The sequence below is a fragment of the Colobus angolensis genome, unplaced genomic scaffold (assembly GCF_000951035.1).
Source record: "Colobus angolensis palliatus isolate OR3802 unplaced genomic scaffold, Cang.pa_1.0 Scaffold117, whole genome shotgun sequence".
NCBI lineage: Eukaryota > Metazoa > Chordata > Mammalia > Primates > Cercopithecidae > Colobus > Colobus angolensis.
This window is the reverse complement of record NW_012112808.1, coordinates 2,099,362-2,127,049: the sequence shown is the minus strand read 5'-3', so window position 1 is coordinate 2,127,049 and position 27,688 is coordinate 2,099,362. Positions and strand designations below refer to the sequence as shown.

General features: G+C 41.1%; 1 protein-coding gene and 1 pseudogene across 4 annotated transcripts in view; one reads left to right on the top strand and one right to left on the bottom strand.

Annotated features, from left to right (window-relative positions):
- Nucleotides 1–27,688, bottom strand: part of MACROD2 (MACRO domain containing 2) — a 2,135,582-nt gene that overhangs the window by 426,503 nt on the left and 1,681,391 nt on the right. The window lies entirely within an intron of this gene.
- LOC105526563 lies at nt 21,017–21,378 on the top strand (annotated as a pseudogene).

The following is a 27,688-nucleotide window of genomic DNA, read 5'->3' as shown; positions in this document are numbered from 1 at the left end:
CAAGGATAATTTGCGGGTCCCTTGAACAGAAGCTGAGGATGGGGGAGAGCCTGTAAGAAAGAGTGAAGGGATGATAACACAAGAGAGGCCGCATGACTGTGTTCTCTGCACAGGCCTCATAGTTGGTGCAATGGCAGATAGAACCACAGCAGTGGGGAGCCTCTGGATTTGCTATGGCAGTGGCACATGTGCACAGGGCTGGAGACACTGCCAATATCCTCCCAAGAGCAGAGGGGCCATCCAAGCATCACACTTGGCCCCTCTGGCCTCTCCCCAACTCTTGTCACTCTGCATCTGTACGTGGGTCTCACTGTCTTTGTCTCAGTCTCCATCACCATCTCTCTCTCTCTAGCCTCTCTCCTTTACCTTTATTTCCCCCTCACTGTCTCACTCCTTCACTATTTCTCATTTCATCTGTATCTGTCTTATTCTAGCATGTGTTCTCTCTTCCTCACCATCTCTTTTTCTCTTTTCCGGTTTTTATCTCTCCCTTCCTCACATCTCTTTTTTTCTCTTATCATTTCTCTCTATATATCCCTTTTTTTCTCTCTCCCTCTATATTTCTGTCTCAATTTTTCTCTTACCTTCTCTCTCTCACCCCCTTTGTCTCTTCTTCTCTGTCACCCCCTTTGTCTCTCCTTCTTTCACCCCCTTTCTCTCTTTTTCTCTCTCTCACCACCTCTCTTTCTTTCTCTCATCACCTCCCTCTCCTTCTCTCCCTGTCTTCTCTTCTCTCCTTTCTCCTACATCTCTCTCATCTGTCTTGCCTCTCCCCTTCTCCCTCTTTCCTCTCCCCTCTCTCCTCTTCTTCTCTATATTTCTTTCCTTTTCTCTTTCCCTCCACTCTCTTTTCTCATGGTCTATCTCCCAAACCCAACAGTGGTAGGAAAGAGCCTTGAGGACCCACTGGACAAACATGGCTGAAGGCCAGGAGGGACATCACCTCTTGGGGATCACTGTCAGAAAAGGGGTTCAGGGCTGGAGAGACACCCAAAAGCCAGCTCTGGCTGGTCTACTATGAACAGGAACTATCTGCCTGAAGTCCTAGATCTGTGCCTGGCTCTGCACGGGTGGCCACAGCAGCTTCTCCGTAACATCTTCGCAAATGGCTCCATCAGGGCCAGAGTTTTCCTGCACTACAGTGGGGCCTAAGGAGAGTAGGGAGTAGGAACTCCTGGGCAGTCTCAAGATAAGGATGACCTCGAATTTCAGAGAAAAGATTCTGATATATTTTCCACTAACTGCCTTCTCATGGAGCCTCAGAATTGTACAGGACTAAGCGATGCAGGTCATGAGCAGCTCTGGTTATGAATTCTTCAGTCTGTCTCTAACCCTCCCTACCATTTCATTTTCATCAGAAATATTTTCCTGGCATATAATTCAAATCCCTATCAGATTTGATCTTTACTGTATTTTTCATTATTTATTCAGCTCTGCATCAGTTCCTCTGCTGTGGGTGATCTCCCTTGAAGTGAAGTCTTCTTAGAAATGACTCTTTTGTACCAGTGTTCCTGCCACTGTGCCCAGGATTGATCTACAGTGCAGCCTGAGATAAGCTCTGAACCTGCTGCTGCTGTCTCTGTTAAATTCCAAATGTCCTTCACCAGCACCTTCCAGAAAGCATTTATCGGGAGCCTTTTAGGAAACAGAAATGACACACCCCAACTGCTGAGATCATAGGCCAGCTGTCTACTCACACCCTGTGGACCTGAGTGTTTCAACTCCATTCCGGATGGAGTCAAAAATTTCCAAATAATCATAAAAATGTCCTTCTCAGTGGCCTGTAATTCATATGCTCTTTATCAACTCTTGAACCATGAAAAGTTAACCACCTGGCCCCTTTGTCCCAATCAGCATGCTATTCTCTCCTACATAATTATTAACTCTTAAGTAGAATTCTGATTTTATAATACTCTACTATCATATCAATTCAACAGCACTGGCCATGGTGGTTATTGTTTGTAATCTGGATTTGTCAAAAGAAGCATCCAGGAACTTAATTAAGTTCCTAGAGGCCACTCAGCAAGTGAATACCCAAGACAAAGGCAGGCCGGCGGCCACAGTCCTGAGGCTCACGGCCTCCCTCCAGGAGGACTATTGCTCTTGTCTAATGACTTGCAGTTCTTTTCTGACACATTCAGACTCACAGCCTATAACAGTCACCTGTTAATATTGCTGGTCTTTGAAAAAGAAGCCATTTATTTATCATTCCAAGCCTTGTACACTCACATTTAGTATGGTTGAGTAAGTGGTGTACCCTGCTAGAAAAACAAAACAAAATAGAAAAACACAACACTGATTTCCATTTCTGTTGAGATATTTTTTATTTCTCCCTCTCCTGGAAAGAACAGAGATGCACAGGGGTCTGGTGAGAGGGCAAAGGGGGAGGAACAGAGCCTGAGGTTGCCATGTTTCCACGTGGAATGCAGCTCCATTTCCCTAATACTGAGGGTTTCTTCATGTCGGAGCCAAATTCCTTGTGTTTGTTTTGCAGCCAGGTGGCATGGAATAATGCACAGCTCGTTCCAAGAGAGCTCAGTTAGAACACATGCTTTAACTCAATCAACACAAGCCTCATAAAAAAATATCTTCCTTTATTTTCTCTCACTAAAGGAGTTTATAGCCCACAGCATGGCCTTTAATTAAATTTGGACATCACACACCCAACAAGGAAACAACCAAAGTAAGCCAGTCTTTATATAAACGTCAGTTACTTATTAGGCAAAAGCAGAAAGACAAGCAATATTTATTTTCTGGTTTAGGGCTTAAAATAATGAATGAGATTCAGGACTGATGTTGAGATTAAAAACTCACTCATCTGTATGTGACAGTCATGGAAGAGGGGTTGCCATGGTATCAGCCCAGAACTGCGGCTCCCCAGTCCTTCATTATCCATGGAGAGATCGGAGACACAGAAGGTACTGATCCCCAACTGGACCTGGGTCCAGGGTCTCCCTTCTTTTCTTGAACATCCTCCAATGTTGTGGGCCTGTCTTATGTCCATGTTCTCAAATATAGAGCAGCTACTTGAACATTTTGCAATGCATGCCTTGAGAAATATTTAGATACTCAAAGACTGAGAAAGCCAGTCTGAAACAACCCTTTGGCTGGACCAAACGGTGTTGAAAATTTGTCACAGGGTCCCCTGGGTTCTCCTAAGTTCTTAAGATATTCAAGCATCTGAGTGCAGAATCCATTTGCAACTTTCTCCAATTGAACTGTTTGGGAGCTCTGAGGTCAATGACCACGTAGCCAATAGGAATAAGAAGCTCAATTCACTTTACATGAGTTGAATGATTTGATTTCACACTTACCCCTATGAGAGAGACACTGTTCTTTCCCCTATTTTACAGATGGGAAAACTGAAGTACAGAATTAATATAATACAGCAAGTAAATATCAGGACCAGGATGTATGTCTAAGATGGTTCCCTCCAGAGCCATGGCTTCAACCCATGGTGTCCCTGAGCTCCAGTCAATGAGTTAGAAAGGAAATCTGCCGCCCTTTGTGGGGAGCATCCTATAAACTTCAGGGATGAGAGACATCGTCACACTCTTTTGTGGAGCTGAATCTTATCTGCAGCATTCCTTTTTAACTGTCAGCACACCATTGCACAAAACACCTTCAGCAGTGAAGTGGCTTCTTGGAGTAGCTGTGTTTGTCCCAGGCAGTTCTTGGAAAAAAAACTCCTTACCTCTCTGTAACTTCCATTAATTAGTTTTAGTTCTTAGCCTGCATCTCTCCCAGGTGACAGCTCATCCCCTCCTGCTTGGCCCCCAGTGTCATACCTTCTCAGGCAAAACATCCCCCTTCTCTCACCTGTGCATCATAGGACCCCTGTATTGAGTCTTCCTGCAGGCTGATCACAGCCCCAATTACTGCTGGGAAGGGCAGTGCTCTCAGCCCAGGTAACTGAGTCTTTGTTGACAATAGAAATAATAGAGCACTTTCTGCCCTATCACCCTCCTACTTTTGTTTTAACTAGGTCACGAAATGCTGAAAAACCCAGCTAATGATGCACTTCGTCTTTTCAGGGCTTGCTTCAGTCCCTGAAAGATTTGACTATACAAACACTGTGATATACATACAAACAAGATCAAGGGGATCTAAAACATGAAACCCAACCCATTAACTGCCCCCTACAGGGTTAAAATGATGCATAAAAAATAATGGATGAACAAATTGAATGGGCTAAAGAATCACATTACCTCCTGAGACTAGATTCTACATCTATGCATCCCAAGTATTACCACGGAGGTGGAAGCTGATATGGACTTGCTTCAATGATGCAGCTATTCCAATCTCAAGGGTGCACATATTCTATCTGGTTCTTCTAGAATGTGTTCTTTTAAGTCAGTGACATTATAGACCTCAAGCCCTTGAGGATACAAAAATCTCCTTCCCTTAGGGTTTTCTGAAACTTTGAATAGAATTTAGAAAACCACAAGCCCTTGGGGATTTCCAAATAGCCCTAGCCCCAGGGGATTTCTTTTTTCTCTCTCTCTTTTTCTTTTCTTCTTTCTTTCCTTCCTTCCTTCCTTCCTTTTCTTTCTTGCCTTCTTTCCTTCTCTCTCTCTCTTTCTCTCTCTCTCTCTCTCTTTTTTTTTAGAGAGAGTCTCGCTCTGCCCCTAGGCTGGAGTGCAGTGGCACAATCTCAGCTCACTGCAACCTCCACCTCCTGGGCTCAAGCAATTCTCCTGCCTCAGCCTCCTGACCAGTTGGGATTACAGGCATGTACCACTACATCCGGCTAATTTTTGTATTTTTAATAGAGACAGGGTTTTGCCATGTTGGCCAGGCTGGTCTCAAACTCTTGACTTCAGATGATCCTCCCGCTTCAGCCTCCCAAAGTGCTGGGATTACAGGTGTGAGCCACTGCACCTGGCTGCCCTTGGGGATTTCTAAAATTTGGGGTTTTAAAAAAATAATTTCAACTTCTATTTTAGAATCAGGAGGTACATGCACAGGTTTATTACATGAGTATATTGCATGATGCTGAGGTTTAGGGTACGGGTGATCCCATCGTGAGCACAGTACCCAATAGATTTTTAACCCTCACTCCCCTCCCTCCCTCCGGCCACCTTCTAGTAGCCTCAGTGTCTATTGTTGCATCTTTATGTCCAAGAGTACCCAATGTTTAGCTCCCACTTATAGGAGAGAACATACGCTATTTGGTTTTCTGTTCCTGTGCTAATTTGCCTAGGATAATGGCCTCTGGCTGCATCCATGTTGCTGCAAAGGACACGATTTCATTCTTTTTAAAAGTTGAAAATAGAAATGGACATATTATAGTTTCTGCCCTTTGTGTGCTAGCTTTGCAAACAGATGGACCCAAACTCAAACACTGGTTTTTGCCATTTGTTAGCTTTATGAGGTTGTACAAGTTACTCAGTCTCACTGAGCCTCAATTTGTCTGGCATTTAATAGATACTCAATAAACTACAACTCTTCATTTCTGTGGTTATTACTGTTTTCATATCAGTCAAGGTTGATTGCAGGAAACAGAAACCTGGTATTTCATGTAGAATGGGATTGAATGCAGTAGATTAGCTGGCTGCAAAATTCCTAGACAGCATGGTAGATCAGCAGTCAGGAGGCTCACTCTGAACGAATGAGTACAGGGACATAAAACTGCAGCTGCTGTAAGCAGAGGTCAGGAAGGCATTGCTATTGCTGCCACAACTGCTTCTAAACACCTACAAGGCCAAGTCTGACAGCCACCTGAAAATACTCATTTCTGCAGCCATCCTCACCAACAGGAATAGCAGCAAGAAGATGACCTTTGTCTTAACTTTAGTGACATCCAAATCTCATTCAAGTGCATCTAATTGTCAGAACATCATTTACATCTAGAACCCTAGCTGCAAAGGAGTCAGAAAAGTTGATTTTCAACCCTCAAGCCCCTGTGGCACAGTAAGACACACTGAAAAAGGTGGAAATGGATGCTGAGTGATAATTGACAATATCCAACACATTACTCCTGGCTGCCATCTCTACCACCAATAGAATGTGGCCTTAGTACCACTGCCACAGCCATGGGGATGGTCTGGCACAGACTTTGTGGCAATTTTCATCCCCATAAGGTAAGTAACGTGGGTTTCTGGTACTGCAGGCTGTAACAGTTTACAGACATTTTCTTTGTTTGAAATTAGGCCACATGGGATCAGATGCGTGACCTTTTCTGTTTAACATCCTAATGTGAACAACAGAGTTTATCAGCCCTGGGTAGAGAGTCACATTCAGAATTGAAACAAACACATGTGATCAGACTGGAACAGTTTTATGAATAATAAAGACATTTCTGATTAAATAAATTGCTCAGTGCTCAAATCACCATTCAAACAGGAAATTGACTCTTACATCTGTTCTTTATAATAAGCATATGGAAACACACCCTATGAACTTCCAATTATCCACTCCAAGAATACTTGATGTCAAATGGGTGGATTACAGATACATCAGAACCACAAATGATTCAAACTACTATTTTATTCTCTTCTCTGAGTGTCCAAAGAACTAAGAAACCCATGAGTGTCATTTTACCTGTATGTTCACTGTTTGCTCTCTCTGCTCCTTGATTAGCATGAAAAACAATCGATCAATGATAGGCAACCAGAGAGGAAAAAACACAGTAGATACTAAGGTGGGGAAAGATGAAGAATATGTGTTTATGGTATATAGACAAACTAAAGAGGCATAAACAGATGAAGTGAAACTTTTGAGTTCAAAAAACCAAATTGACAGGAGCAGTATCATGGAAGTCTAACTCATCAGAGATGCAAAAGAGGTTGCATCATCAGAGATGCAAAAGAGGTTGAATTTTTTCTTACAATAAATTCATACAAAACCATTTACAGAGTAAACACTCCTCAAACATTTGTATGTCGACAAACATCTAATTGTAGTTTGCTACACAAAGCCATACAAAATAAACATTCATTTAAAATACTATTAACTTAATTATGGTAATAGATTCAATGTGTAAACCCAGAAAATTATGGGCTGGTGATATTAGGTTGTTCAATTTAAAAATAATATGTTGATTATTAATAGCAACACAGTCCTAGTAATAACCAGGTCATGACAGTGAAATGGTAAATACACATGAAGTATTCAGAAAAAAAAATTCAGATGCTTCTATTATGGCAAATAAGAGTTGTCATGGCTAAAACAGCCCTACCTCTCTAAAAATGAATTAATCAAAACACTTATCCTGAATGGCATTTTCTAGTTCTGGGAATAAATTTGTTACTTCTCACTTGTCACACTAATGAAGTCCCACTGTAAGATTTAAGAGTAACAGCTCATCTGGCATTGTTATTTATATCTCCATTGGAAAGTAGCTGTTTTCTTTAGTACCCTAAGGTCCAGTTTTGAGAATACAGCAAATTGAGTTAAATAGTGACTCTTGTTGTTGTCTCATTATTTTTTCCCTTTAAATATAATTTTGAAATAAAAAAAAAAGTCCTCTTTATTTCAATGGATTCATACTTACCCAAATGAGAGAAGAATAAATTACACAAGCGCAATGTCCATGTGTAAAAAAACATCAATGAGATACATATGTGTTATAAACCACACAGTAAATTGAAAGGAAGGTGGGTGGTTAAGTCACTCTAGTCTTCACAATCTAGAACTCAGTTAAACAATGAAAGGCAAAGTTGTAGCTGCCTCTGTAGGAAGTAAGTAGGTAGGTATAACATGGGGAGATGAACAGATGGAAGGAAGGAAGGAAGGAAGGAAGGAAGGAAGGAAGGAAGGAGGGAAGGAAGGAAGAAAGAAGGGAAGGAAAGAAGGATGGAAGAGAGGAAGAGAGTAGAAAAGGAAGGAAAGAATTAGGGAAAGAGAGAAGGAAGAAGGAGGGGAGCAGGGGAGGAGGAAGGAGAAAGGAAAGTAGGCAGGCAAGACAAACAAATAATTGTGTTGTTTTTACATTAGGCTATTACTAAGACAGACCCCATTCTAAGATGCTGGTTATTCCCATGAAACCTCATGCCCATCGGCATGTTCCACTGGACTAATGAATATGAAGTGTATGTTCATCTATTGATCTGAATTAAGTCCTATGACCAGAATTTGGTGTCATTAATGATCTCTTTAATGAATGCAGGCAGAAACCATTAGCAAATGATGATATTTTTTTCATCTTGGAAAGATTATGTTAAATTCAAACGCATTCATCCAACTCTGTTTTAACCACCAAGAGATATATTTTACAACATAGAAAATCCCTTATGATAGAGCTCTTTCCTACATCCCACTCTTCCTCTGGCCCTCAAAGTTTCAGATACACTGATCATTTGTTATTTTATATCTGGAAATTCCACTGTAAGGTATTTCCTGGTCCTGTCTCTTTTTCTGTACTTTTTACTACTTTGGGACAGCTTTTGATTTTGTATATATCACAATGTTTTGTATTTAACTGAGTTGTAATTTCATTGCATTTCTCTGCCCATGTAACTGACCCCCTTCATCACTAAACTTGTGAGCTCCTCGGGGTAGGCACATATTTTATATTTTGTTTGCATTACTAAAGCATAGCATATGGCTTTATACACAGTATGTGCTCAGTAAATGTTTACAATAAACTGAATTGACATATTTATTTTTCATTTGACCATTTTAAAAGACTGTCTTCAGAATAAGCCAAGACTTTTTATTTATTTAATTTTTATTTTATTTTATTTTATTTTATTTTTGACTTGGAGTTTCGCTCAAACTCAGTCAAGGTCAAATTTCGTTTTGTTGCCCAGGCTGGAGTGCAATGGCACGATCTCGGCTCAGTGCAACCTCCATCTCCCAGGCTCAAGTGATTCTCCTGCCTCAGCCTCCCTAGCAGCTGGGATTACAGGTGCCTCCCACCACACCCAGCTAACTTTTTGTATTTTTAGTAGAGATAGGGTTTCACTATGTTGGCCAGGCTGGTCTCAAACTCCTAACCTCAGGCAATCCACCTGCCTCAGCCTCCCAAAGTGCTGGAATTACAGGCATAAGCCACCGTGCCCTGCTGACTGTTTTTAAAATCCTCATGTCCAGATCACCCTCTAGACCAATGAAATCAAAATGTCTGCAGGTAAGAGCTGGACATCAGTATTTTTTAGAGCTCTCCAAGTGTTTCCAAGGTGCAACAAAATCTGGAAACCAGTGCCCTACAGCGTTTTCTAGCCACTCTTGGTGCTTTGTGTCAGCAGAGTAGAAGGGACATTCCCCTGCCCAAGGCCTGTCCCTCCAGACATGCACCAAATGCAGAAAAAGTAGTGTAATGGTTAAAGAAAGAGGAATTTAACATTCCTTCTCCCCACCTCCAGTTCCTACCAAATGCTTCACTCCTGGGCTTTGGACAATATTTTCATTTATTTTTCCACAATGGCTTTTAAAATATATCTCTGGGGGGTTAAAATAGAGTTGGAAGAATGTGTTTGGATTTAAAATAATCTTTCCAAGATGAAAAAAAAAAATCATCATTTGATAATGGTTTCTGCCTGAGTTCATTAAAGAGATCACTGTGACACTAAATTCTAATCTTACGACTTAATTCAGATCAAGAGCTGAACATACACTTCATATTCATTAGTCCAGGGGAACACGCAGATGGGCATGTTTTACCGAAGTGTCTCATCAGAACATATTTAAGGAGCTGAAAGAGACTGTGCTGTCCTTCTACAAGAACTTGGCAGTATCCCTCTCCCCTCCCTCATATGGATGAAGATGTCTTCGCTGGTATGTCCCTCACATTTGGTTAGTTTGGGACTCTTAATACAGCGAATCAGAGTTTGGCTTAAAGTACAGTTTTACAAAATAAACTAATTTTTAGTTATGTATTCAGAAAGGCAGACCTTCCTATAAATATTCCTTTATGTGGAATTTGCAATCCTATCTACAATGATCTGTTAAGCAGATGCCTCTGTGTGCAACAGATGAAGCTAACCTGGGGTAAACTTCAAGTTCCGTTGGAATAGATTTTGTGGTCCCCTCTTTAAACTCCCTGCCCCAGTTTGGATCTTCCAGCTCAGTTGGAGGTTTCATACCAAGGCTGAGAAAAAATCTGTAAGAGAAAAAACAAATTGCATTCTGTCCCTGAGGTGAGAACTTAGCGAGGGTAATTCACAAAGAGCTAGGAAAAGACCACCCTCTCCCTTGCATTTTGTGCATGGCCAAAGGGCACTACATCTACATTTGCTGTTGATGATTTTCATGAACATTAAACTCACATGCAGAATTTATTCTCCATTCCCCATTAGGAGAGTTATGCAACCTGAATCCTTAATGGACTTAATCAGCAGGATAACATGACATTTCTCCCATCCTATGCTAAGTACAAGGCAGAATACAAAGATGTATTAGAGACATCTCCGCCCTTGAGGATTTTATAATCTAGTTGGAGAGATGAGAGGGTCACAAAAAGTACTATAATGTATGACATGTCTACTAAAGGGACTGCTCAAGTCAAGGCTCATTTGTTTGTAAGGAAGAGAAACACTCAAAATTGCTCAAGTTCAGATGCAGAACATTTTTGTAGAAAGCCCAATGAAAGTTAAACTACCAGCTTCCTAGAAAGGCAAATGCAGAGAGCACAGAAGTCTTGTCTTATCTCTGGCGGTATCATCTTGCCTGCTTTATTTATCCTCTCTTGTCTGGCTTCCTCTGCATCTGCTCTGAAGATCACTATATGTCAAACTTTCTAGAAGATACCTCACATACACTAACTCAGTTAATTTCATACCTGAAAATACCTTAAAGAAGCAGATACTACTATCTCTTCTATCATCATCATCAAAAGCAGGACCAGAAGCATTCTGGGCTGGACACTGTGCTAAGTGACTTCCTTATGTTATCTAGCCTTATCACAGGCCTGGGAAGAAAGAGAATGAGAAGGGAAAAAAATGAAAGAGCAGAGAGCAGGAGATTTTACAGAAGAAAATATTTGACCGTTCCCACATTACTAAATTACTTCAAAGCCTTCATTCCTCTGGGTCCTGCGTAGACATGGTTCTTTCAATTTTGCGATTTAGGAAAACATCTTCTGCTCCATCCATATCTGCATGTATAGATCATTTTCTCTTTCACTTCCTGGCAGCTGAGCCCAAATTTACTCTTAAGTCTCTTAGAAAGGAAACATATTGGATGGGGTTGCATTAAATCTGAAAATCCTCAAAATATCCAAAATTCAACAAGTTTTCACCTGAAAGTATATTTTCCACATGTAATGCACTGTGATGGATGTTGATACTATTATTTCTACATAAGAACATATACAGCAAAAGGAAGTGAATGTTATTTGGCTGAAAGATGTGGAAAGAGTGCTGATTAAATGTCAGGAGAGGTTATTTGAATGGAAGGTCCATTTGAACCATTTCTATAAAGCTTCAGTAGAATTTTTATAAGATAAGAAAAGACTTAAATGGAAGAATCAAACAGGCGTCTTCCATAATCTGTTGGGAAGGCATAAAGAGTTGGTTAAGCAGAGAATGATGGAGTGGGAGAGAGACGCCCTCTCTCTGATCTGGGGTCAATCTACATCAAAACAGTCCTTTCAGCAAAGCTAAAATGGCTAAAATTAACAAGATCTGATATTACCAGTGGATGTGGAACAACTGAAATTCTCATACACTGCTGGCAAGAGTGTAAATTTGTAAAAACAGTATAGAAAATAGTTAAAGCTAACAGAAGCATATCCTGCGACTCAGCAATTCTACTGCTAAGAATGTAACTCAACAGAAATGTGAACATATTTCACCCAATATACAAGAGTATGAATACAAGAGTATTCATACTAGCCCTATTCATTATAGCTCAAACTGGGAATGACCCAAATGTCCATTAGTAGTAGAATGAATAATTAAAATGCAGTATATTTACATAACGTGATACTATACTGCATTGAAAATGAATGAAGTACAACTGCATGTAACAACATGGATGACTTTCACAACCACAGTGTTGAGTCAAAGAAACCAATACATACCACATGATTTCATTTACATAAAGTCCCAAAACAGGCAAAAATAATCCACTGACTGCCTGAGACCTTGTTGCTGAAGATGTCACATGCAGGGCTCTGGTCTTCATTCCAGCTGAACCCAGACTTTCAGTCATCCCCACCAAGGTGCCAGACCTGGGAATGAAGTTGTCTTGCTCCTTCTAGACCAGCCCATCTGCCAGCTGAATGGCACTGAGTGTTGTTTGTCCATGTCTTGTATAATAGACTTCCCCAGCCAAGCCTGTCAAAGTTTCTAATAGACAAAATCATGGACTGCAACAAAATGGTTGTTGTGTTAAGCCACTAGGTCTTGGGTAGTCTATTATGTACCAATGCCTAACTGAAACACCTCTCAATCTACCAGGGTTGAAACCTCCTTGTTTTCTCATACTCATCCTGTTCCCTCCATACAATTAGAGAAGAGCTGCCTGTAGTTAAGAACATGAGCAATAGAGCCAGACATCCTGGGTTCAGAGTCCCACTTAGCAGATTGCTAGTAACATGGCCTCAGCTAATTATTCAAAAGCTCTAAATCTGTTTGCTCATATGAAAATGTGGACAAAGGCTGACCTATTTATTTGGTTGATGTGAGGCTTAAATGTATATGTAAATAAAGGTCTAGTATTTAAAGAATTAGGAAATTAAAGAATTGTATTTTTTGATTAATGCTTAGTGTTTTGAAAGTACACAATACATAAAACCCATTAATCAATCAGCCTTGATTATTATTTCCTTACCATCTCCCTCCCATATAGATTATTTCCTTACCATCTCCCTCCCATATAGATACTTCTTTCCATTTCTGCTACCACCACCTAGTTAAATGATTCAGGATAAGTTTCTGCACTGACCTTCAAATTCTTCTTCCCAACTTCTGCTCTTTCCTTGGCATGACATGTCTCACAGTGTTACTAAAACTGACTTTGCAAAAATTATAACAGTGAGAAAATTACGGCAGCACAAGTCTGATTTAACCCCCCATCTTGCCTTTCCCTTAATCATTCCTGGTCTTAGGCTAAGCTAACTTTAGTTTATAGTTTACATGGTAATAGGCTTTCCCCAAAACTCAACCACCTTTGTAGAGCTAATGAAAACGCCATCAGGCTAGGGGAAGTGGAGGAACCTGAATTCTGCTAAGGCATAGACTGGTCACATGCTCTGTCCTACAGATAACATCACTATTGTAGACTGGCCTGTTGAGATATCTTTCCAGGTTTTTTGCAGGTCTGATACCCATAGCTCCACCTGGCCCCCACCAACCTTGCTCTTGCTTCTGTGGCCCCACCCAGAAGCAGGTCATGAGTTCATCTCTGCCCCAGCCAATCAGCAGCAAGCACCCATTTTAGCCACACCCACCCCCTTCCCCAAACTGCCTTTGCAAAACCCCTGACCTACAAGCCTTCCAGAAGACTGATTTGAGTAGTAACTTGGTCTGCTGTATGGCATGGCCAGCCTCACGTCAATTAAACTCTTTCTTTACCGCAATGCTGTGGTCTTTATTTGTGCAGTGAGGCAGGAAGAACTGGTTGGGTGGTCACGTTACCATACTAATCTTCCTAAAACAAAACAAACAAAACTTAAAACTCAGCATATTTAAGGCCTTCTAGAGGATGATCCCTGCTTTTTTTTTTTTTTTTTTTTTTTTTTTTTTTTTTTTTTTTTGAGACAGTCTCATTCTGTTGCCCAGGCTGGAGTGCAGTTTTTCATGTTCCCTGAACATGATCCAAATCACTGTTCACAAACTTGTAACTGTCCTACATGCCTTTTCACACATCTCTAGCTATTGAAATCCTATTTACCCCAAAAGAGTATTTCAAATCTCAGCCTATCAACTAACACTTCACTAATTCTGTGTTTCCTTGTTTCTCTGTTAGCATCTCTCTCCTTCTCTCTTTCATGACTCTCCCTCATGCTTTAACTTTCCACAGCAATAAATCTAAATCTCCTTTGTGACAATGGCCTCAACTATCCACATATTACAGTCATTTGCAATTTTTTTTCGGGGGTGGGGTATGGAGTCTTGTTCTGTTGCCCAGGCTGGAGTGCAGTGGCACAATCTCAGCTCACTGCAACCTCCATCTCCTGGGTTCAAGAGATTCTCCTACCTCAGCCTCCTGAGTAGCTGGGACTACAGGCATGCACCACTACACCTGGTTAATTTTTGTATTTTTAGTAGAAATGGGGTTTCACCATGTTGGCCAAGCTGGTCTGAAACTCCTGACCTCAAGTGATCTGCCCACCTCAGCATCCCAAAGTACTGGCATTACAGGCATGAGCCAGCACGCCCAGCCCATTTGTGGTTTTCTAAATCTCCATAACATAACATAAACCTTTTAGCTCTAGCCTAACGCTTTGCACCTAGTGGACATTTAATAAATATTTGTTGAATTGTACCAAAAGGCTAGAATGAGCTGAATTTACTGGCAAAAAAGGCAGGACCTTGTCAAGAGTTTGCATGTCAAACAAAATTTCTGTGTGTCTAATCCATTTTGAAAACTATTTGCATCTCAACTGATGAGAAATGAATTCTATTTTTAAAAACCTCTAAGAAAAGACATTTTACTGCTTCTTTCAGTAACATATCCCAGTGTGTAATAAGCTCTAATGTCAGAATAATCTCATTTCTTCCTAACCTAAATCCTTCATGTTGCAGACTGAGCTATTTCTTCTGGATGTTTCCAAGTGAAGATAAAGAAATGATGCCGTGTTCACTTAGAAATTTCTGCCAATTTTCCCTTGGCTATTAAGTTTTCCTTCCTTCATCTGTATGGTTAATGCAGGTGCAGAATATTATCACTTTCACCATGCAACCTCACTCACTGGACTAAGGTGACTTGCCCAAGAGCAGATGCCTGACCCAAGTCGGGCTAATAATCTTTTCCCCAGAGTTTTCTGTTCCCTGGGATCATAAAAAGAGTTTGAGATATGTCTTTTTCTTTTTTTTTTATGTGGCCAAGGATATCTGATATAAATTTCAAAAGGTATCATCTGCCATGCTCAAAGTGGTAGGGAGAAGGGCAGACTGGAAGGAGAGAGAAGAAAGTTTGCATATATTGCTGGAAAGGGAATCCAGACAGAATCCAGGAACCTTGTTCCAATCATTCCCAAGACCCATGTGCAGCCTGGGTTTTGTAATTCCTTGCTGTTAAAGTCTTTTGTTGGAGTTCAAGAGCCACAAAGACACATTGTTAGACTTACTAGTTCTTGTATTTCTGTCGTTTGCAACTAAAATACCTTTTGCTAAGCCACTCTCTATCTCACCTGTGTTTTAATCAATCAACCAGCAAGTATTTACTCTTTTTATCATAATGGACATAAATGGTAGAAAAATGATGGCAAGCCATTTCTTACCTTTTTTATTTTCCAAGATAAATTAACTCAGTCTCCTTTACTGTTATAGAAATAGCTTTCCATGTCTTTACCCATTGCCACTGACCTTTCCATAGCCATCTTCATCTTTTCTTAATTCCCTAGAGCCGAACCCAGTGTGCAGCAGGTATCTGAATACCACAGAGCGTGTCACATTAATGGTCTTCCACAGTCCACATGTCCTGGGCTTACCTGTGAACCCCTTAGCTACGGGGCTTCCTCGTTTTATAGTCACTTGTGGTCTTCTCTACACTTGGATGTTTCTCTTTAGGAAAGAACATTTGTCATTTTCTTCCTTTATTATCCGTTTTTGGCTTTGGACAAAATAGTGTAAGCCAATGTATAAAAGGTTCATTTCTTAGATTCAGCTACTGCTAACAGGAGGCTTTTGCTGACATTCCATATATTTAAACAGAAGGAAAAAGGGGTTTTATTTTATCCCTCACAAGCTGCTACATATTGCAGTTAAAGTAAAAAAATCACAAACTGCTAGATATAGAAAGAACTATACCAAAAAGACTTCTAGAAATAATAATAAGGTATTAAAAATTACTTATATCAATGAGACATAAGAACTAAATAATGGTGTGTAGGCTCCTGGGCTCTGTAGGGTTAGATTTTATATAGCTGTTATGTTTGGAAGAAAATAAGACTTAACCAGTGGTGCCCAACATTTAAAATGAAAGCCTATTATATAATATTGTCCTATGCCAGAAATCAGCAAGCTTTCTCTGTAAAGGGTCAGAGAGAAAATGTTGTCAGCTTTGGAGAAGGTTGTTTCCACCATAAGAACTCAAGTCTGTCATTGTTTGCCACTATTTGTCAGAAAGCGGCTGGAGACATTACATTTTAAAAATGGGCATGGCTGTGTTCCAATAAAACTTTACTTATAAAAGCAGTCAGTGGGCCTAATTCAGTCTGTGGGCCATAGCTTTCCAACCCCAGTCTGTACGTAATATCTTATATAGCATAGTTTTACTCACCATATGAAATGATGCCTAAAATGATGGGTGACGATAGGTTCTCTTGAAGTCCAGGGATTTATCTCCTGTGATGGTTAATATTAAGTGTCAAACTGATTGAATTGAAGGATGCAAGTATTATTTCTGGGTGTGCCTGTGAGGGTGTTGCTAGAGGAATTTAACATTTGAGTCAGTGGACTGGGAGAGGAAGACCCACCTTCAATGTGGGTGGGCACCATCCAATCGGCTGCCAGCATGGCTAGAAAAGGCAGGCAGAAGGTGGAATGAGCAGGCTTGCTGAGTCTTCTGGCTCTCACCTTTCTCCTCTGCTGGATGCTTCCTGCCTTCAAACATCAGACTCCAGGTTCTTTGGCTTTTGGACCCTTGGACTTACACCACTGGTTTGCCAGGGGCTCTCAAGCCTTTGGCCACAGGCTGAAGGCTGCACTGTTGGCGTCCCTACTTTTGAGGTTTTGAGACTCAGACAGATCCACTACTGGCTTCCTTGTTCCTCAGCTTCCAGATGGCCTATCTGGAAGATCACTTTACCTTGTGATAGAGTGAGTCAATTCTCCTTAATAAACTCCCTTCATATATACATGTATCCATTAGTTTTGTCCCTCTAGAGAACCCTGACTAATACAACTCCTTTAACATAATTTCCATATAGTATTATTGAATACTACACATTATGTGTATATATCTATATACTTATCTAGAGACAGACAGTAGATAGATGATAGATAGACACATAGATAGATAGATAGATAGATAGATAGATAGATAGATAGATAGATAGATAGATATAGATAGGCAGATAGATAGATAGACAGACAGACAGACAGACAGGCAGATAACTTGCTAAACTTAGTTAAGCAAGATTTCTGAGTTGTGGTTTTACTGGACAAGAAGCTTGGGAATGGCAAAGCCCATAACGTCCTCGTATCTGTGAATCTAGCTCCTAGCATAGGTCCTGGCTCATATAGGGGGATCTGTGCCTCTGAGAATGAATTTGTTCATGGCTTCCAGCTCCTCTCCCCAACCCCACTTTACAAACCTCCTCTCAGTCATCCATTTTCTTCTCACTAACAATGTGTTGAGCCCCAGCTAAGGCATTCCCAGAAAAGAAGTTACAGTCATTAACATACTCATTTATCAAATATTTGATGAGCATATAAGTGAGCACTGTCATGAGAGAAATTGGACATACTTGGTGAATATGTTTTATTAAAATTATCTATGCCTATGATGTAACAAATTTAGTGACTGCAATCTGGCTTTTGTATATAGTTTATATTAGATTGACTTCTAGTTATTTAAAAATAATTAGAAACAGTTTTGCTTCCAGACAGGTGCAAGTCATATGAAAACATGCACACACATCCCCAAAACTTCTCTTCCTACTGACATGGAATCTACTTCATTCTTGGTCCTTGGGTTACTCACAGTCCTAAAAGTTATTCTCTGCTAGAATTTGACACTAAGACTGAAATGTAATATTTTTCCAGAATTAACACATTGATATCACTACAGTAGTTCCCTTATCTGTGAGGGATATGTTCCAAGATCCCCAGTGGATATATGAAACTAGGGATAGTACTGAACTCTTCATACACCATGCTTATGCCTATACATATATACCTGCCATAAGGTTTAATTTATATAAATTAGGCACAGTAAGAGATAAACAACAATTAATAATAAAATAGAACAATTATAACAATACATTGTAAGAAAAGTTATGCGAATGTGGTCCCTCTCTCTCAAAATACCTTACTGTACTGTGCTCACCCTTCTTCCTGTGATGTGCCAATGTGAGGAGATGAAGTGAGGTGGATGACGTACGCCTTGTGACATAAATGGGAAATTCCAGAAATAAACATATCATAAGCTTTAAATTGCACACTGTTCTGAGTAGTGTGATGAAATCTCAGGCTATCCTGCTCCCCAAGACGTGAATCGTCCCCGTGTCCAGCATATCCACACTTTAGATGCTACCAGCCCTGTTAGTCATTCAGGGGCTGTCTTGGTTATCAGAGCCACTGTCATGGTATCGTGGTGCTTGTGTTCAAGTCACCCTTATTTTACTTCATCATGGCTCTGAAGTGCAAGAGTAGTAATGCAATTTTTTGGACTCAAGTTGACTGCAGGCAACTGAAACTGCGAAAAGAAAAACCACAAATAAGGGGGCACTGCTGGATTTTATGGAAAAATTCCACAAACATCTCGCATTTAAGGGATTGTTTCCTTGGAGAATGTCTTCTCCAACTTATTTGGAGAGAACTTGTTTCTCAATAATGGCAACGAGTTTGAAGTCATTTCATCAGAACAACAAGGCTATGCACCATTAGCCAAACTCAAAGCACCAAAGAGTATATTCTCAAGCACTTTCAGAATGAAACAACTGCTCCATTCAAGACGGATGACAGTAATGCCTCACCTCATCCCTTGGTCCTTCCCTCTTCAGTGCACCCACCTGAGCCACCACTACCAGCCCCGGCACTGCCTTCTCACTGCACAGCCCACCCACAGTTAGTGCACATTTATCTTTACCTCCCAAATCTAAATCTATTCTTGATCTGTTTTTGAACAAATGCATCTAAAAATGGCATGAAGCTCTTGGGGCATCACTACAAAACCCAACTCAAGCCTGAGGTATCCACACAGACTTGAAGTGTCTAAACTACCCCTACACATTAAAGTACAATCTGCGTGGCTTGGTGGGGTATGTGCATCTTCTGGATAATATTATTTCCTTCTCTCATTTTCACTTAATCAATCCGAGGGGAGGGTAGAAGTCGTCTGTATTGGAGCTGTGAGTCCAAAACAGCACTACTTGAAAGACAAATTCCAAAGACGTTAGGTACATGATAGGACCAGAACTTCCATTTACAACACCTTCCTCCAGATGCAAATTATTCTCTTTTGACTTTAAATAAGTTACTATAGTATTACATCTGGAGAGAAATTAATTGTGTACCCCTTTTATATATTTTCTGCAATGATACTCTCAAACTGTTTAGAGGAAGTTTTTATATTTTTAAATAAATAATTCTTAATACATTTTGGGGAGAACAAATTCTTGCAATCTGCATGTCCTGAGCAAAGTTTTCTGGAAGAATTGATGAATTCTGAGAAAACCCTTGAGGCCAATCAAGCTGAAAATCTTTGTGCTATGGCTAGTTAGGAACACTTATTTGAGGCCAACATGCAATGCTGACATTGTTCCAAGCAGGTGGGAAGAAATAATTTGAAATAGGGAGAAGAGACTTAGAATGAACAAATGCACATGACTCAATGAGAGCAAAGGGCAATGTGTTAAACTGTTCTACCCCAATCATGTGAATGCAGCCTAAAAGTTCAGCCCAACATCTACCTTGACTTTTAGAAGAGCATGAACAAAGTGACATCCCCAGGTATCCTCAGGAACTGCTTGTGACCCAGAACATTCCCTTCTGGGCCAGATGATGTTCTCCCCACTCCCCACCCCAGGCTCCCAGTTATCGCTGAGGAGTCCACAGCACCTTTTATTCTGTGACCTTCTCTAAAGTCAAACCAATACCAACCATGTGTTCCCAGAATCCTGAAACTCATTTACTGCTTGATAACACATTTTCAGTTATTATTTCTACTCCTGATAGCACTCTCTTAGTTATGTGTGAGTTTGCCCTGACTTTAAAGATGCCATCTAACTGACAATGATGTAAACAAACAAACAAACAAACCAAAAAAACAGCTTGGTGACTTTAACAGCTTTTAGTTCACTTGGGTGGGTGATGACGGGGCACCTTGGAGAAGGTGGGTCCTCTCTGGAGTCTCTGGAAGTATCTCTAGGAACTACCATGTAAATTTAAATTTAGAAATAAATTATATGATAAATAATTTATAATGATAAATTTAGAAATAAATTAAATTTAAATTAGTCTAAGTGCTTCTTCCACCTTCAACAAACTAATAACAATGTTAATAATAAGCAGCAGTCATTGCACATTGCACAGGTGTCTTTTTCATAGCTAACATATTGTTATCTCAGTTTATCCTATTGCTGTTTGAGGTAGGAGCCATTACAATTCAGTCTGCAGACCAGAAGGTGAGGTGCAAGAGAGGTTAACTAACAAGATGTTGTCTTTGGACCTTTTTTTTCCTCCATGATGCAAATATCCAGCCTGGGTTTTTCTCTCTTGTGCTCCAGAAGCAAAGTGATCATCCCTCCTTTGATGCCCCCAGGCCCTGAGACTCATTATAACAAACCCCAACACAAACACATTCAGGAAAAAAAACCTCATTCTCTTCCACCCCACACTCATTCGTTCCTTCTTAACTCAGTGAATGGTACATAACCCACTTAGTTTCACAAGCTTGGAAACTGGGCCATATCCAAAGCACTGCCCTGACTTGTCCCCCGTTTCCATGCAGTCACATATCTTCTGAGTGTCCCTCTGTTCCGGAGAACTGCTTGGATTCAGCCTCGCCATCATTTCATCATTTCTTAGATCACAACGGCAGTCTCCTATTAGCTTCCCTGCCTCTGCCTCAGCTATCTGGAATGAAAATTTGTTTAGACCACCCCCTGCTTAAGATGATTGATGGGGAGTAACCCTATTGACAGGGCCAAAGCAGCATCACAGGATGTCCCGTTTCCCCTCCCCACCTCTCAGTTGATTGACTTTCTGGACCTCCTATACTCTATTGTCCCAGTCCCACAATGTCCCAGAAACTAAACGAGAACACTGTGGAGGAGACAGGCAAGAAGAAGCAGGAAATGCAGGAGAAAGAAGGTGCTCTCCCTGAGAGAGTGGAGAAGCCAAAGCTAAAGGCCAAATATCCAAGCCTAGGACAAAGACCTGGGGGCCCAGCTTCCTTATGAAGGGACTCCGGAAAGGGAAAAAGTACTTTGACTCAGGAGACTACAACGTGGCCAAAGCCAAGTAGGAGAATAAGCAGCTGCCAAGTGCACAACCAGATAAGAACCTGATGACCGGTGACCACATCCCCACCACACAGGATCTGGCCTCCAGAAAATCCTCACTCATCACCAGCAAGCCAGCGGGTGGCCAAGTTGAATGATCTTGTCCGGGGTTCTGCCAGATCCTGAGATGCTGAACCTCTGGGTCTGAAATCGCCATTGCAAAATTGTAACTGAGACAATGAAAGAGATCTGACTGAACCAATTCCATCTTGCCTCTAACCTCCAAGCTGTCTTTGTTCATTACCGGGTGTAGGCTGAACTAACTTTGGGAAGAACGTAGTTTATAGTTTATAGTTTCAAACAAAGACCACAGCAGCCTTTTCCCAAAACAAACCTCCTTCTTGCCTGGGGACTGGAATGCCTTTGTAGGACTAACAGATTAGCCACAAGATTAGAAATTATGGTTTAGGAGTCATGAAGCCTGAGGCTACAAGATTCTGACCCTCCCTAAATTTCTCCTAAGATCAGTGCTCGGGATAGTTTGCTTGGCGGATCAGCTGGCACCACTCAGATTGATAAACTGGCTCATGTGATCTTGTTTAGGAGTCATGAAGCCTGAGGCTACAAGATTCTGACCCTCCCTAAATTTCTCCTAAGATCAGTGCTTGAGATAGTTTGCTTGGCGGATCAGCTGGCACCACTCAGATTGATAAACTGGCTCATGTGATCTTGTGGCTTACTCTGGAACTGACTGACTCAGTGCAAGTGGACAGCTTCAGTTCCCTCTGGTTTCATCTCCGACCAACCAATCAGCACTTGACTCACTGGCCTTCCTCCACCCACCAAATTATCCTTAATATCTCTGATCCTGGCATGCTTGGGGAAAAGTGATTTGAATAATAAAACTCCTGTCTCCACACAGCCGGCTCTGAGAATTTTAGTCTTTCTCTGTTGCAAGTCTCCTGTCTAGATAAATCAGCTCTGTCTAGGCAGAAGGTAAGGTGAACCCGTTGGGCAGTTACAGGTCCTGGGTTGGCTTCTGCCCCTCCCATCTTTTGCAGCCAGGGGTGAGGAGGTGGCTTGGGCATGGGTTAGAGAGGCAGAAGCCCCTGCCCATCAGTGTCCCAGCACATGGAGCCCTTAGGGCTAAGCACCAAGACCTTGAACATTTTTTGTTTTACCTTTTTTCTAAATAACAGTTGGGAGAAATCTCAATGAAATCTTGGGGGTAGGGTTGGGAGGGTGGGGTGAGAGATTTGGAGGAAAATGAATTAGAGCTTTGAGTTGATAAAAACATTCCTGATGGTCCTCCTTAACCACGAGGCTGGTGTGGGATAAATGTGAGAGGAGGAAGTGGAGTCGACTAGAGATGAGATCTAGTTCAGCTTTGCAGGTAACTGCCTTGTTTCCATGTGGCTGGAGACCTGGTGTGAGATTAAAGAAACTCAATCTGCATAGACAGATGCAAACAGCTCCTCTGGTTCTGCAGAGTTAGCTGAGAACACAATGTTAATTGTTCAGTTAAAAAAAATACTATCCTTGAAATAGATTTTCTGCTGGGAGAAGGGCAGTGAGTTGTGGGGAAAGGAACCATGAGTGTGGAGATCCCCAAGAGCCCAAAGGACTTTTTCAGTGTTTGAAATAAACCCCACCAAAAAAAACAACAAAAAGAGAAGATTAATGATGGCCTTCTAGAGACAGCAGATAACTATTCTGAATCTCTTAACACATCCAAAAACACCCATCTTGATCTGTGCCCATCCTACCTGCCCTGTTTCACTCATCCTCCCTTCTATACCCTCATGTTCCATAAGTGTTGCTTGTTTTTCATGCCTGCATCAATTGTTCTTTGTTCCTAAAACCCTGTCTCCACCCTTCAATATTCAGTCAGCTATCATTATTTCCAGAAAGCCTTCCCCAAACTTCCTCTCCACCCCCACCTTCCCTACCTAACACAACCAGCACAGAAGACCACTGTTACACTACACAGCCTGAAGCTATTCTGTTTCCTAACAAGAGACCAAAAGCCATGTCTCCTATTTCTGTAACCCCAGGGCTTATCACAGTGCCTGGCACATAGTTGATATGCCTATACCTACTATTTATGAAATGAATGAATGATGAAAAAGATAGAATTCTCTGGTCATGAATATATGGGATGTGTATACTTTGCCTTTTCCCCCAAACTGAAAACTTACGTTCACCTGTCTGTATAAACACATTCGTATTTATCAGTTCAACTGAACCTCTACTTTTGTTTTGAAACATAGGGTAACCATTTTCTTTCCAGCTATTAGCCATTGTTGGATCAGTTTTCCATCTAAGTTTTGTGACGGGATGTAATTCATAAACTTTATTGGCCTGACACAAATTTTAAAAATTACTATAAATCCTCCTTGGCTATCCTGGAAAAACTTTAACTGTGCTCCCCGAGCCCCAAATCAAATTTTTTCCCCATCCTTCCTGATCTCAACATGAATGATCTAATCATGTCTGTTGTGTCCCTGTGCTGTCGAACCACATTTGAATTATGCGCACTAGACCAACTGACTCTCAGCATAGATTAGTAGGAAACAACAGATAAACACAGTAGAAAAACTACAGGGAAAAAGAGCACAAAGCCTGGTAACTTGAAAAAAACAAAAACAAAAACAAAAACAGTACAGCAGGGATTATTCTGCAAAACAGGAATAGGATCTTGAGATGTGGTAAATGGAACGTTAGTCTCGAACCCAGAAACATCCCTGGAGAAGTCACTGTTCTACCACAGCTAAGGAGATGGATACTAACAAATTGTGCTTGAGATCTGAAGTGCCCAGCCTGAACAGACGGAAAAGCATTAGCAGTCAGGGAGAAGGGAGTTAGGAAATTGAACCCCATATGGGTACACCACTCTAGTAGCCATGTGTAACATGAGAGGCTCCATAAACCTGAATCACTGCAAATGACTGAAGCAAAGAATTTCAGGATTTTCAGTGACAAAGCCCAGAATACCATATGGGCCTATCAACACTAGTTAGAACTGGAAGAGGAATTTTACTAGCATGAGGGATGGTAGAGAAGACTGTATAGAGGCAAGAGAGGAAATCCAATTTGAGATGGAATTAAAGTTAGAACCAGGCAATTCGGGGTGAAGAACAATCCAAGCCAGCATCTAGAGGTATGGAAGGGCAGACACAGCAGTCGTGTCCTGGGAAGTTCACCAGAGCAACAGGCCTGCTCAGGTGAAAAACAGAGTTCTTAGGTTAACACTAATGAGCTACCAGGTGAAGGTCCAAGAGTAGGTTTCAGCCCAAATGTAAAGGAACTCTTCTTTGAACTTCTTCTCTGGTACGACCCTACGTTATCATAAAGAATGGGGAGCTGGTTGGGCACGGTGGCTCATGCCTATAATCCTAGCACTCTGGGAGGCCAAGGAGGGTGGGTCACCTGAGGTCAGGAGTTTGAGACCAGCCTGGCCAACATGGCAAAACCCTGTCTCTACTAAAAATACAAAAATTAGCTGGGCGTCGTGGTATGCGCCTATAATCCCAGCTACCAGGGAGGCTGAGGCAAGAGAATTGCTTCAACCCAGGAGACTGAGGTTGCAGCCAATATCGCACCACTGCACTCCAGCCTGGGTGACACAGCGAGACTTTGTCTCAAAAAAATAAATAAAATAAATAAGTAAATAAAGAATGGGGAATTTATGGAGTGGGAGACAAACTCCACCCACCAGGGGTGTACACCAAGGAGGCTGCCCTCACTTTTACTCATAACTGATACCAGCTTTCCACTTTGGCCTACAGTCTGCCTGGAGCTGACAACTTGTTTATTCCATTTAGTAACCAAATTTGCTTTCAGTCACTCCTGGTTTAAAATAGTCTCTCCTGGGAGTTTCACTCAAATTAATATATTACTATACTTTTACACTGCAGTTCAAAATGTGCATCTCAGGGCTCCCTCATGCTTCTCACAGGTGCCTCCCTGCCTTCTTCCCTGGGCTCCATTTCTAATTTTGCACCTGTCATCTGGCAGTGGCAGGGAGGGATAAATGTCTGTTTTTGTGTGTGAGGGCTTCAAAGTGGAATTGGGAAAGAGCAGGACACTCCTCAGTCCAACGCAGGCCCCTGGACCATGGTGGGTGTAAGTGTGTGGGCTGTGGTCACTTCTTGGCTGGCCTCTTCTGCTCATACCTTCAATGGTCTGGGTTCCTGTGCTGCTAGTATCGAGTGCTGGCTCAATCACAGATGATCTCTGGATACTATCTAGAAATCTCCATGGGCGTCCCCACAGGAGTCCCTCCCTCAGCTCTGATGAAGGTGTCCTCCCTCTCACCCTGAGGCACTGAGAGGACAACATACCTTTTGTGACCACTACTCCAGATTTTTCCTGAATGAAAAACTAGAAATTCCCACCTTATCAACTTGACCCTATGAAAACCTGGAAATGGTTTTTCACTTGTGAAAATTCTTATTTCACATCTAGGTTAACAGTGTGCAGAAGTTTCTCTCTTCACATGGAGAGGGGGTGGATTCAATCAGGATAGGGATGCAATCTTAGACTCTTTCTTCAAAAGCTCCTCCATCCTGGTCAGCATTTCAATATTCTGATGACACGAGCATGCCTGTGTTTTGAGTAGAACTTGGTGTAGATTGGGTGCTGTTGTCTCCTCAGAACCCTGAGGCCTTCACCTTGGCTACACTTTCGGGATGGAGGAAGGTCAGCAGCAAATAAGGAATTCAGGAAAGGCATGTTTAGGGGCCATTCCCCATACCCTGCATACACCACAAATGGGATCAGAAAGCATCTCAGCAAAGCAGAGACAACATTACCTAAGAGGAACAGGGAATGTGCTAAAAAGAGACGTATGCACAATTTTATTTTTAAAGCAAGAAGTAAGAATTATCTGGCAGAAATATAAAACGTTTTTTTTTCTCTTGAATAGAGACATGAATATATTAGTTTGACAGAGATCTTAGAAACTTAATAAAAAAGTTAACACTCATTATTCTGTATATTATCAAAACCAAGAGTATCTGAGTCCTGGTTCTTTAAGATACAACAATCTCCTCGAGCTTTGCAATTCTTTATGTCTACTGTCTTTACTTGGATTTTCAGTCCCTTGACAATCCATTTTGTATACAATACTTTTTTTATTGTAACGGGGCATGTGGTATATTTAGCGATAGGTAGTGATTACAGTTTATGTAAAATTCAGATGTATGTGACCTGAGTTGACAATCAGAAGAAGAGATACCTTGAACACGTGGCTTGGAGCACACCTTCACAGGTGATGCCATTCTAGGGAGCTGGCATGCTTCCCTTTACTCCAATTATAAAATGAATTGCAATTCCAGGATTTTCCAAATGTGGAAAAAAAATATGGGTTTTAGAAGCTGGGAAATACAGCAAGCAATGAGAGTAACCAGGGGAACTGGTTATGGGAGAAAATTATCAAGAAAGGTGTAATACTTATTTTCACTTGTATGAATAACAAATGGATAATAGAATAGATAGTAGACAAGAAGAGAATCATCTAAATCTACCATTTGTTGCGTGTTTCCTATTTGTTTGGCATGATGTTAGGTGCAACAGAATATGGAAATAATTAAGGTAATTAAGGTGACTTTTCAAGATCACACAGCAGGAATGAACTGACTTAAACTGGTTTTCCTGTGGACAACTGAAAAGCAGCAAATTACACCTGTGAGTCTGGGTTAAAGCCATAATCCTACTTTAGAAAGAAATTTTACCCCTTCGTCCCATCCCTCATTCACACCACCTGCTCCCATAGGTCTAAGGTGCAGTCAAAAATAGTAAGTGGCTCTATAGAACCGTGACAGCAGCAGGTCAGCAATCCTTGCCATTTGGATTATCAGTCTGTATGCCTGTGTATTCAGCCAACTTATCAATTTTAAGATAACACGGTCAGACTTTCCACCCTTCTTCATTCTTTTCAACAGGGTCGCTAAGAGGCAAATTACACTGTGTGAAGGCAGCCTTAGAGTGGGTGGAACCACAAATATTTCGAAGTCAAAAAAGACTGGATTCGGATCCCAGCCAAGTGGCCTTATGCCAGATTAACTTCTGGAAGCCTCCATCCTCTTATCAGTGGAATAGGTCATTATAAATAGCTTTCATGGTTATTGTAAAGCTTTAATGGGATGATATCTTAAAATTCTTAATGTGGTGATTGATACAGAGAAAAAACACCATATGCTAATACAGAGGGCAACAACCTTCTTGTTTCAATTAAAATGATTTTAGAGTTCATAGGGAGAGAAAAAATGAAGGTTTGATGCTTAAGCATTATACTGCTATCTACCTTTTTCAAGGCAGGAAGGACAGGCACCAAATTAAGTTTGAAGTAAGGTGATTTCTGTAGTATTATACAGACATGCCAAAATATAATGCTGCCATGCTCACATGCCAATAAAGACCCAAATCAGGAGAGAACAAGCTGTCATAATAAGTAGACAAAGACGT